At 46.0% G+C, this 13187-nt stretch overlaps 1 long non-coding RNA gene across 2 annotated transcripts in view; it reads right to left on the bottom strand.

The window, feature by feature from the left end:
• Positions 1-12963, bottom strand: part of LOC138245957 (uncharacterized) — a 31966-nt gene extending 19003 nt beyond the window's left edge. Inside the window, exons 1-2 of one of the 2 annotated variants that reach the window (XR_011194196.1) lie at positions 12820-12963; positions 12402-12534 (exon numbers count right to left, since the gene is read on the bottom strand). This is a non-coding gene — a long non-coding RNA (uncharacterized lncRNA). The remainder of the gene's footprint in view (positions 1-12401; positions 12535-12819) is intronic. The other variant, XR_011194197.1, reaches the window with a different exon arrangement.
• Between the last annotated feature and the right edge of the window lie 224 nt (positions 12964-13187).

Raw genomic sequence — 13187 nt, 5'->3', positions numbered from 1 at the left:
GCCTTTTCTCTCAGGAAACAAAGCCGTTCTTGAGCGGGGGTGTCACACCTCCTACCCCAGGCAGACAGCCTGCTCCAGCAGTCAGCTTAAAAGGCGTTGCTGCCTTGAAAATCTGTTTCCTGCCTCTGCTTCTATCAGCAGAAGGCAGCCCAATGTTTCTGCCCCTCACTTTAGATGGGAAAACCGGCTGGAAACTGAGCAACAATAGGGGGAATGGTCCCCCTCAGCACCACCTCTCAGGTGTGGTAGGCAAGGTGACCACTCCATTTCATTTTCCTCCATCTTGGATGGTAGGAAAAATAGCCAATCAGGGCCAGGGATGGGTCCCTTTCCCACAGGAAGTGGTCATTTGGTGGATGTAGCTACCCTAAGTTAGATGGATCATTGGCCCCTACCAGGTACTCCCCATGGCCCCTAAATACAGTATTTAGAGGGCATCCCCTGACCACAATCTCAGATTCACTGGACACAAGAAGACCAGGGACAAAGAAGACCCAAGGCAGGAGAACTGAAGCCCTGCTGCAGAAGAAAAAGGCGCCAAACCCTGCCTGCTGCTTCAACAACTCGACAATCGCCACTGAGGTGTTGCCTGGAAACCTGAAGGACTCTAAAGAAACCCAGAGCAACTCCAGCCTTCTAAAAATTGTAAAGAGCCTCCCTCGGAGTGAAGGTATCACTCTCTTGTACCCTGCAGGGAAGGAACCAGTGAAATCTGGTTTACTGACCTGCTGCTGACCAGCGACTCAGACCCAGCAGCCCAGTCAAAAAGTGTAGAACAGCTCCAGAGGACCAGACCACCAAAAAAGGTACAACAGCTCCAGAGGACAAGACCACCAAAAAAGGGACAACAGCTCCAGAGGACCAGACCACCAAGTTTGGTGGCACTAGGACGTTCTAGGGCTGTGGCGTACCAGTCCCATGGTACCCAACCTCCAACATTGGACACCCTGAAGCAAAGTCCACTCCAGACTCCCACAAGCACAGAAGCAAACACCAGTCAAGGGACTTCAGGACATCTGAGATCCACCCCCTGAGTGGCCCTGCTGACCTGCAATCCACCCTCAAAACTTTCTACCCCTGACTGTGAGGACTCCAAGATGTGCAACGCCTGGCTGACCCATTTGTGCTGTACCCTACCTCCCTGGACACCACACCAACCAACCAGCTGGACTGTTGTGGTTCCCAAGCGGTTGTGACCTCCCCCCTCCAAGGGGACCCAGCAGACGTGCCATTAAGTCCCTCTGTGCAGTGTGTTTGCAAGTGGACCCCTTCTCCTCTGTGCGCCAGCTTCCAGATGTTCAGCCGCTGCTCCCGCTCGAACCAGGAACCGCCCGAACTTCTCCAGCTGGACCATTGGACCTTTTCATGACCTCGACCTAAAAGTTATGTCACTGACAATGTCATGAGTGATGTAATATGTGAGGTCATAAGCAGGGCATTGTGGGGTTGTAAGTTATAGTTAACTCGCTTTCACCAAATCCATAAATTCACCTTGTGATATTTATTTGAAGGAGTGCAGCAGCTGGGTTGGTTTACTCTTGGGGGTGATTTTAGGAAAATGGTTGGTGCTGATGGTTTTCTTTTGTTTTAGATAGGAGTCCAATGCATCTGCGTTGGTTGTGTAATGAGTTGCCAGTTTGTGAAATCTTGAGTAGTGGGATGACTTCCTTTCATGTGTTTAGGTTTTTTTAATTCATTGAGAATTTTATAAAATTCTTTAGTTGTAGATTTAGCATTTAGAATTCTGTCTGAGTAGTACCTTTTTTTAGCTTTTTTGATTGATGATTTGTATATTCTGTTAAGTTTGTGTAGCAGATGTTTGTCTTGAATGTTGTTTGTTTTGAGCTAGATCCGTTGCAACCTTCTGATTTGTTGCTTTAACTTTTCAAGTTCTGTTTTTCTCCAAGGTGTTGGTTTTCTTTTGTCCTGTTTAGTTTTTCTGAGTGGTATTAGGATATCGAAAGCTTCCTGTAGCCACTCATAAAGTTTTAGAAAATATTTAATTGTATCTAGATCTGTGTTGGCTGTTAGTTGTGTTTCAAAAGTCTTCAAAATTGAGTTTGCTCCATCGTCGATGGATGCATGCATGTAAGTTGCTACGGGGTGTGTTGATTTGTGGTGTTTTATGTTGTAAAGTTATCAAATGGTGGTCTGACCATGTGATTGGTGTGATCCTTTGAACAGTAACTAGTTCAGGCTTTGCAAACATGACATCTAGGATGTGTCCATCGATGTGTGTGGGATTGTGTACTATCTGATGTAGGGTTGAGTATAATGTTATAAGGTTTGAGACAGTATCTAGAAAACTGTCTTGGAATGTTGAGGTGTTAGGTGTAGGTCTGTAAAAGATGACGGATATTGGGGATGTTGTTTTATATGTACTAGGTTGGTAAGGGACCAGGAAATATAAGTGGTGACCTGGTCCCGGTCCTACAGCTGGGATACTTTCTTAAAGGTAGGAGGGCATCTGCGGGTCGGAAAGGGGCATCTTTGGAGTTGTCACTGTACGTTTCACTTGAGGAGAAGGTAAGTTGTACATTTGAAGGATTTCTTTCAGGTTCTCTCACTCTCCAACCTTCTGTACACCTCAGACTGTCAAAGGTTACAGTTCGGCTGCGTTTCTTCCTGCTCCAATATTGCACATCAGAATGGTTGGGTGCTGAGAATGGGCTCCTGTGGGCGGGTATGGTGTTGTGGAATCAGCCTCTCATCTTGTATGCACTGCACAGTCCTCCTGTGCTTTGTTGTTGGTTATGCTGACTGCATGAAGCACTCTAGCTGTGCTCACTTGCACCTCAATTGCCGGCACCCTTTTAGCTTTCAGTAATGCAAATATGCTGGCATTATCGTTAGCAGGAGAATTATGAAATATACTCCCCATTTTCCCATGCTAATTATGCAAGGGGACAAGCTCTAATTCTGTCCAAGTGGGTAATTCGGTATTTTAGTCTCTTGTGGGTTTCTTTCATACCCAGCATTTGAGACTGTTGCTTATATTTGTAGGCTTACTAAGACAAATTCAGAAAAAAACACACATTGATTTGCATCTGACTTGCTTTTAGATCAGTTTAGTCTTTTTCTAAGATTGTTTAAACATTCTCTATCAGTGGTACCTTTCTCAGGAAAGGACTCATTCCCATCCTCATTAGTGTGTCTAACAGTCTAACCCACTGTACTTGCATATACTTTTCCATGAGGGTTGTACATCTCAAGGGCAGGAGTTTCTTTTGCTGCAGCATTTTCTGGTTTTGACTTTTCTGCCCCACCTCCCCAACATTTATGCACCAGAAATAAAACAGTTAGGTGTCTGATACCCTTGTGCTGCACCCCAACCCATATAAGGGGGAGGGGAATGAGGATAGAGTGATACTAACAACTCCTTCCCCATTTGTTTATCTTGGAGGTAGGTTGGAAAGTTTCTGAACACTAGGCTGTTGACCCCCTTCCTTTCGAACGTCTCCAGTCACAGCCTGTTATCAGTCACATGATTTTTTATGAGACTGGGTCAGCGTCCCTCTTACACTCACACATTTAACCACAAGTGTCTATGCCTCGGTTCTAGACACTCCTCTGTATCGTTTCCCTTCTTCTTCACCTATCTGGAACCTCCTGCTCCAAACCATGGATTTCACTCACCACTTAACTCCTTCTATCCTGTGACTTCACCCTCTACCTACCCAAAAACAGGTTTGCCCTGACGTCACTTGCCCAGATGTTACCTACTTTTAAATGTATCAGTTGATAAACACAATAAAACGTCATATTACATGAATTTAACAGAATGGTAGCACTGTCTGGCCTGAACAGTGAGTAGGACAGCGGTCCATACTCCATCCGAATTCCTGCCCTTGGAGAGTTCTCCGTCTTAGCACCTGAAGTTGTTATTTAGCGTCAGCTACCTACAGCTTCTTTTCCGCAGTCCTTTCAAACACAGGCACTGTCCTGCACCAACACACCCAGGGGCATATTTAAGAGCCCCAGCACCTCCGTGCGCTACATTAGCGTCATTTTTTTTATGCTAATGTGGCCCAGCGAGGCCAAAGTCACTGAGCCAGATTTACAAAAACCCTTTGCGCTACATTATGCCTGCGCCATGTAAGAGATTTCTTTACATCATTTTTTTCGGTACTTTTAACGCCTGCTCAGAACAGGCGTTAAAAGGCGGCACACCATTGATGACATTGGGACTCAATTAGCTTTGCAGGATTAGCGTCAACATTTTTTACACTAATCCTGCAAAGCTCCAAACTAGCGTCAGAAATTCTTACGCTAGTCCCCTAACTTCCGCCATGAGCCATATTTTAAATACTGTGCACACATGATGGTATAAGGAGGGCACTAAGGGGTGCAAGAAAAGTGACACTGCACTGTGTGCAGAGCCACTTTTCTTAAATATGCCCCCAATTTTTTTCAAGATCATATGCACACAGTCGAATTTGAAGTCTGCAAGTGTTTATTAACATAAGAAAAATTATTCTGTGAATCTGGCTAAGCAGAAACAAGAACCAAATATATATATTTGCATATATATAGGCAGGATCTGAAGTCAAGAGTGAACAAATGACTGATACAGAAATATGAGCTTTTAGAGTTAGCAAGCTATTCAAAACATTCTCACCTGCAATGCCAAGCATGAGAGTCATAAGAGTGAGGCTTCACATTTCAGAGACAGGCACAAACGTGACAGCATTGGTTAAAATTGAGCAGAAGATGACTGCCGTTGTTAGAGTTATGCTAATTAAATATTTGTATTTATTTTTAGATTCCCGGGGGGAGGGGTGTAACCTATATCTACAGATTACCTGGCAGGCTTCCTGGACTAAGTTATACAAATCTCCTAGGATGGTGGCCAGTGGGGGGACTAGTGTACAGCTGTATGTTGAGTGAGCTAATATCTGCCTGGTGTGAAGCAGTGCAATGTGTTGTATTTCATTTCCAGTGTAAAAGGCATTTTCACTGGAAAGGTGCCCTTTTTTCAGAGCAAAACAATTTACGCTGCTTTGCATCAAAGGAGGATTCCTGGAGTTATCAGGTTTTGATGCAAAGCCCATTCTACTGAGAACGTGGCCTGACCGTGGCTAGTGCCAGCCCTTATGGCAGGTTGACCACAAGCAAAAGCCAAAAAATAAGTGTTTAAGTGTTATAAACTGGGCTTCTGGTTGGCAGAGGTATACACCCTTGCCCAAAGTCAGGGTAAGTCAGGTTGTGCCACCCACATAAGTAGCTCATTAACCATGTCTCAGGCCTGCCACTGCAAGGCCTGTGTGTGCGGTTTCACTGTCATTTCGATTTGGCATTTAAAAGTCCTTGCCAAGCCTTAAACTCCCCCTTTTCTACATACAAGTCACCCCTAAGGTAGGCCCTAGGCAACCAATAGAGCAGGGTGCTGTGTATGTAAAAGGCAAGGCATATATACCTGTGTGTTTTATATGTCCTGGTAGTGGAAAACTCCTAAATTCGTTTTCCACTTCTGTGAGCCCTGTTCCTTTCATAAGCTAACATTAGGACTACCCTCATATACTGTTTGAGTGGTAGATTCTGATCAGAAAGGGGTAGACAGGTCATATGTAGTATGGCCAGAATGGTAATACAACATCCTGCTGAATGCTGAGGTTGAATTTTATATTACTATTTTAGAAATGCCACTTTTAGAAAGTGAGCATTTCTCTGCACTTAAAATCCATCTGTGCCTTATAGCCTGTCTCCAATCCACGTCTGGGCTTGGCTGGTTGACAGCTCCCTTGTGCCTCTGACCCAGACAACCACAAACACAGGATGCTCAGTCATACTTACACACATCTGCATACTGAATGGGTCTTCCTGGGCCGGAAGGGTGGAGGAGCTTGACACTTACATTTCAAAGGTTAGTGGCCTGCCTTCACACAAAGGACTGCCACACCCCGTACTGGGACCCTGGCAGACAGCCCTGTACTGAAAGGGGACCTTGTGCACTTCAAAACCACTCTTTGAAGTCTCCCCACTTCAAAGGGACTTTTGGGTATATAAGCTGGGTCCCTGACCCTACCAACTCAGACACTTCCTGGGACAAACACTCTGAACCAGATCCTGCAACTTGTCAAGAGGAGCTGCCTGGCTACGCAAAGGACTCACTTGGACTGCTTTGCTGTAAAGGACTGCTGCCTTGCTGCTGCCTTGATGGCCTCTGGCTCCGCTGAGAAGTGCTATCCACTTGGATTGAGCTTGCCTCCTGTTCCTGAATTCTCAGGGCCAAACAGACTTCATCTCTTCAAAGGAACTCCTTGTGCGCTGAAAATCAACGCACACCATGCCGGAATTGATGGACAGCCTGCCTAGCAATGAAAGAATCACAGCATCGCTGACCCAGAACGACGCAGCCCGGCTCCCCGAGTGGAGATCGATGCAGCGCCAACGTTGCGATCAGAACTTTGATGCACAGCCCAACGGATTGATGCATCACCGAACCGGAACGACGCAGCCTGACTTCCTGCGTGAGGAATTGACACAGCACCTGCCATGCGACCGAAACTTTGACGCATCACTCACCGGATCGATGCAGCACCTCTGACTTCGTCCTGCATGCCTAGGATTTCCACGCATCATCCCTGGGCATCAAAAGAACCCGCATCGCAGTGAGGATTCAAGACTGCGTGTCGGAAATCAATGCCAAGCCCTTGAAGAGTGGGAAGAATTGATGCATCCTCTGTGCGCGTCCGGAAATCCAACGCACACCTTCCTTTTCCCATGCATCTCCTCCTTTGCGTCTCCGTGCGTGTAATTTTGACGCATACCAGGTACTTTGTACACACAAGAGACAGTTGTTGATTTTCAAAGACTTAAGACTTCTTCTTATCATTGCAAACGTGATATTTCAACTTATGCTTATCAAATCTTGATCATTTTGACCTTAATTTACTCAAAAAATATCTTATATTTTTCTAAACCTGTGTGGTGTATTTTTGTAGTGTTTTCACTGTGTTATTGCATGGTTTATTGCACAAATACTTTACACATTGCCTTCTAAGTTAAGCCTGACTGCTCAATGCCAAGCTACCAGAGGGTGGGCACAGGATAATTTGGATTGTGTGGGACCTACCCTGACTAGGATTGTGGTCTCATCTTGGACAAGGGTGTATACCTCTGCCAACTAGAGACCCCATTTCTAACAGTGGTGGCAGCGATGGGATACGACTTGTATTTGTGCAGTAACATACAATAGCTACGTGTACACTACCTACCCACAGTTAAAGGTCAACTTGATTTTTTCTCTTTTTGCTGCAATTCCTTTTTTTCTGCTTGATATTTTAACCTAATCCTCAAACAGGACCTGGCTGGGTCTCAAGTAGGAGCTTTTGACCTTGCCAAGCTGGAGAGATACACTGTCAGCCAGCTGAAAAGGTTCTACAAGGGGGTGGGAGTACCTACCCAGGGTGCCTCCACGAAGGAGCAGTACCAAAAGGCATTGAGGGCCTGGGCAGAAGCCCGTTCACAAGAGGATGTTGAGGCGGAGGAGCCAGAGGATGGCCCTTCAGAGGATTTGCCACCAGCAGTGGGGGAAGTTACCCCTGGAATTGTGCCCCCTGCTAAACCAGGGAGCAGTGTCTCTAGCCACGACCTGACCACAGAGTAAAGGAGGGAGGAGAGAGAGGTTCAACTGCAAATGGCAAGGTTAAACATGAAGGCAGAGGAGAGGAAGGCTGAGAGGGAATCCAAACAGGCTGCAGCTGAGAGAGAAGCCAAAGAGGATGCTGCTGAGAGAGCAGCCAAGCAAGCTGAGACTGAAAGGGCCTTGGCTGAGAAGAAACTTCTTTTGGCTCACAAACTGAGTCTCATAGAGCTGGAGTTCAAGTCTAGGCAGCCTGAGTCCAGCAGTGATGGTGGCAGCATACATGCAGGACCTGCAGGAGAAAGGAAGGTTTGTATGCCCAAAGATGTGGTGCCAAGTTATGTGGTGGGAGATGACATTCACAAATGGTTTGATGCGTATGAAGCTGCACTAAGCGCCCACAGGGTTTCTGCTATCAATGGGGAGCGGGTCTGTGGAAACATGTTCTAGTCATTGGGAGGAGCACCAGAGGACCGCAACACATAAACACTCATGAAGGACATTTTAATTGCCAAGTTTGGAATGACCACTGAGAAGTACCATCGGAGGTTCAGGGACAGCCCAAACTTTACACACAGACTTGGGTAGCCTTCTTTGATTTTCCCAATATGGCACTGAATAGATGGGTGCAGGGTAGTAAAGCAAAGGGATTATGTGGGGCTGTATAATTTGATCCTGAGAGAGCATATGCTCAGTGTTTGCTTTACAGGGTTGTGTCAGCACTTGATTGACAGTAAGCTGACTGATCCTATGAAGCTTGCTGAGGAGGTGGACCTCTGGGCTAGCATCAGAGTGTCCAAAAAGGTATCTGGGGGACACACCCACAAAGATGGTCAGGATTCCCATCAGAAGGAAGAGGGGGGAGAAAACTTAAAAATAAGAAGTTCTCAGAAGGCCCCCAAAATAATTCCCAGAGGGGTGGTGGTAACCAGTCACAACCTGATTCTGAAAAGAAGCCAGGGTTCTTTGACAAAAAGAAAGGGAGGTTTGTACCCAAATGCTTAGAGTGCACCAAGTATGGTCACCTCAAGGGTGACTCCAAGTGTCCAATGCAGGCACAGCCCCCCACTGGAGGGCAGACACCTGGGGTGGCTACCATAGCGCTCAGGGAGGAGGTAGTACCAGATAGTTTTGGGGAACAGATAGAGGTAACCCTAGTGTCCATGGGAGATGAGGAAATTGTGCCAAAAGCACAAATGCCTGCAAATACGTCCAAGTATAGGCAGTGGGTCACCATTAATGGGCAAAGGGTGGAGGCTCTGCGTGACACAGGAGCCAGCATGACTACTGCCAGGGTCAGCTGGTGTCAGCAGAGCAGGTCATCCCCAGTACATTCCACCAGGACATAGTCATTGACAATCGTGAGAGTCACCTACTGGTGGCTCTCGTTCCCTTTGAGTGGGGGGCTCTGGTACTCTGAATGTAGCTGTGAGTCCTGCCATGCCTGTAGACTGTCTGTTAGGCAACATCCTTGAGCATACTACCTGGAAGGAGGTGGAGCTCAGGTATCACCTGGAGATTTTAGGTTTGGCTGAGTGGGTCTGCATGACCACAAGGTCCATGGCTGTCAGGGAGGGAGTCAAGGGTGTCTGGAGCCTGGAACAACGGCCCAGACAGCTGCAAAAGGAAGGGGCAAGGGGTGCAGGAAACCAGTCACAGAAGTTCCTGTGGTGGTTGACGGGGTCCCAGAAGAGGAGGCCCCTGAGCCAACTGGGAAGGACATTGCCCCCCTGCGTAACCTGCCTGAGCTTGCTGGCTGACAAGTTGAAGGTGGGTCAACCAGGGAGAGATTCTGCAAAGCGCAGAAAGAGTGCCCCACACTTGAGGGTTTGAGGCGACAGGCTGCGGCCCAGGCAGCAGGTGAAGCCTCTGGCGATCTCCATACCTATTGGGGGAATGATCTTCTTTACAGTGAGCCTAAGGTGCCAGAAGCTGGGGCAGCACATGTGCTGGTGGTCCCCCAGTGCTACCGGGCCTTCCTACTGGGGTTAGCATGACATCCCCCTGGTGGGACATTTGGGGAAAGACAAGACCTTTGCCAGGTGTGTCACCCACTTTTATTGGCCCTGAATGCCGGTGGCCTCAGATGCTTTCTGTAGGTCATGCCCAACATGCCAGGCTAGCGGGAAAACAGGAAAAAGGCTCAAGGCCCCCCTGGTCCCACTCCCCGTCGTTGGCACCCCCTTTGAAAAGGTGCGTATTGACGTCATTGGTCCCTTGGAACCCAAAACTGCCCTAGGCAACAGATTTATCCTGTTTTTGGTGGACCATTCCACCCACCCGCTATCCAGAGGCGATCCCTTTAAGGACAGTAACTGCACCGGTGGTGACCAGAGCTCTGATGGGGATATTTACCCATCTGGGATTCCCAAAGGAGATTGTGTCTGGCAGAGGCCACATACTTCATGTCTGCGTACATGAAGTCCATGTGGGATGCGTGCGGGGTGACATACCGGTTCACCACACCTTACCATCCTCAATCCAATGGGCTTGTGGAAAGGTTCAACAAGACCCTAAAAGGCATGATCACAGGCCTGCCTGAGGCCATGAGGCATAAGTGGGACGTCCTCTCGCCATGCCTTCTCTTTGCTTATAGAGAGGTGTCCCAGAAAGGGGTGGGGTTCAGCCCCTTTGAACTTCTCTATGGGTACCCTGTCAAGGGACCCCTAAGCATAGTGAGAGAGGGGTAGGAGAAAGCTCCCAGGAACCCCCCCCCCCCCAGGATGTGGTCAGTTACATGCTGGCCTTCTGCAACCAGATGCAACGCTTCTGGAAACAGGCCAAGAGCAACCTCGAGGCCAATGAAGAGGTGATGAAGCAATGGTATGACCAGAAGGCCAACCTGGTTGAATTCTCACCTGGAGACAAAGTATAGGTAATGGAACCAGTAGAGTCTAGAGCTCTCCAGGACTGCTGGACTGACCCATTCGAGATCAAGGCAGAAGGGGGAGGCCACTTACTTAGTGGATCTCAAGACCCCTGGAGACCCCATAAGGGTGCTCCATCAGAACAGACTGAAGCCTCATTTTGAGAGGTCTGAAGTCAGCATGCTTCTGGTGACAGATGAGGGTATGGAAGAAGAGAGTGAGCCTCTCCCCGACCTCCTCTCTGCCAAGGAAGTTGATGGGTCAGTGGAGGGTGTCAATCTCTCAGACTCCCTGACCCTCGAGCAGAGTGGCGACTGCTGCCAATTATTGGAACAGTTCTCTTCCCTGTTTTCCCACACTCCTGGACTCACACACTTGTCTGTCCATGATATTGACACAGGAGAATAAAATAAAGAATACAATTTACAGAGTGTCAGATAAGGTGAGGTCCAGCAACAAGGAGGAATTTGCCAAGATGCTGGCTCTTGGAGTGATTGAGAAGTTCAGCAGTCCCTGGTCCAGCCCAGTGGTGTTGGTTCCCAAGGCTGCCACTCCCGGTGCCAAGCCAGAGCTTAGGTTCTACGTGGACTACAGGGGGTCTCAACTCTGTCACAAAGACAGTTGTTCACCCCATCCCCAGCTGATGAGCTAGTAGACAAGCTAGGCGCTGCCAAGTTCCTCAGTACCTTTGATCTCACATCAGGGTACTGGGAGATCTCCTTGACTGAGGGGGCAAAATAGAGATCTGCTTTTTCTACTCCTGAGGGTCATTACCAGTTCAGAGTAATGCCCTTTGGACTGAAAAATGCCCCGGCTACCTTCCAACAGTTGGTTAACGCGTTCCCAGCTGTCAAGGATGCGTTCTGCGCAGCCTATTTAGATGACATTGCTTTCTATAGTTCCAGCTGGGAGGAACACCTGTTCTACCTTAAGGAGGTGCTTCAGGCCCTGCAACAACAACCAAAAGAATTGGGGAAGCCCTAGTAACCTTGCTATACACGAGCTAGTAAACTGTGGTAAAACAGAAATAGTGTATTGTAGGGAAAGATACCCATAAATTACGCATCACAGTGAAAACCTTAATTATTCACTGGAAAAATGTTTTATTTCAAAACCATATTATTTATCAAAATCTATATTATTGTCTCCTGTCTCGCCCTTCTACATAAACCACAACATATATAATTAATATTTAAAAAAGTCACTATTACAAAATATAACATATATGTCACTCCACAAGATACATAAAGAAATATATATATATATATATATATATATATATATATATATATATATATATAAACAATGAACAAATATTTATACAAACAGGTACTAAGTGTGAAGCAAATTAGCACTAAAAGCTTCCAAATGAATTCACTTTTAGGGGCTGCCAAATGACTTTTTCAAAGCAGTCCTTCAATTGAGGTAGTGATGATTAATACCGTCTGTGATGGAAAATTACTCAAGTCTACTTAAATGCGGTATAATCATATATCAAAGTCTTTAAATTTATAAGTTCATCAAACTCCTCCAGTTTTTAGTCGACGCTTTTTGACCCTTTAATTCTTGGCCTCATCAGGACGTAGGAAGCGGTACCTATTTGTGATTATAAGATGTATATCTTCATTATCATATTCATAGAAAATATCTAACGCCACCAGGGTCACAGTACACCCTGTTCACCAGAAAACATGTGTTACAACACCCTGTGAACATTTTTGAAGTACTAAAACCTAGCAGTGCAATATAAGATATGCATATTATTAAGTGTTTAACATTCATATACATCTCATACCATAGCGAGTGAGAGGTTAACACTGCGTCCCACCCAGCAGAATCAAGCAACCAAAAATGGAAAATAATAAGAAAAAATAGTAAGGAAAAGTAGGTGCTTAGAAGAAACCTAACTATTTCTTTGACACCGTGGAATATACAAAAATGGCACTTACAGTTAGTATACACAAGCTCTAACCTTTGATGATGTCAGGTATCTTCCCGAACATATTATTCTAGGTGAGACAGTCTAGATTCTTCAGGAGTTAACTTCATGTAGACGCCATAGACACTTAAATCCGAACCGAACTAAAAAATAAAATATATATGACCTTCCTGATTACACTTATTCCCAGATTAATGCTAGTCAATCTAAATTACATACATACACAGGTCACAGTTCATTAAACTTCGCAAAAGCAAATCATTTGAATGCTAACGATGTTCATTTAATAATCAGTAGACCCGTGAAAGTTCAGATAAAAACAACAATGGAGTTACTTCGTAATGCCAAAGTGAGTAAGCTCTGCAAAGGTTACACCAAAGCCTGTGCGTAATGTTAAAAAACTGACATTCACAAGTCGATTGACTTACGTTTATATAGGCGATGTTCATGGCTACATGGCATCAATAGTTGAATCCCTCCATGGTACAAAGTGTAAGCACTCCTCATCGGTATTAATGAAACTCTTGCGTATGTTGGTAGCCATATTTATAGAAAATAGAAAATGGACAATTGGTTGCCAAGGGGTGCGGTGAGTGCATAACTTGGCAGCCATATTTATCAATGCCAATCAATGCCTCAGAATCATACAATTACATATCCCTTTGCCATATGTAATATGGAAGGGGCTAAAAAAGAAAGGGAATTGTGAATTTATCTTCTAAAAAAATAATAAAATAAAAAAATACGCGCCGCCACGATTGCATCAAAGGTCGCGCGTTTTCTTACGAAAAGGCAC

This window comes from Pleurodeles waltl, chromosome 7 (assembly GCF_031143425.1).
Source record: "Pleurodeles waltl isolate 20211129_DDA chromosome 7, aPleWal1.hap1.20221129, whole genome shotgun sequence".
Classification (NCBI taxonomy): domain Eukaryota; kingdom Metazoa; phylum Chordata; class Amphibia; order Caudata; family Salamandridae; genus Pleurodeles; species Pleurodeles waltl.
The sequence above is the reverse complement of the archived record's forward strand: the minus strand, read 5'-3'. Positions and strand labels throughout refer to the sequence as shown.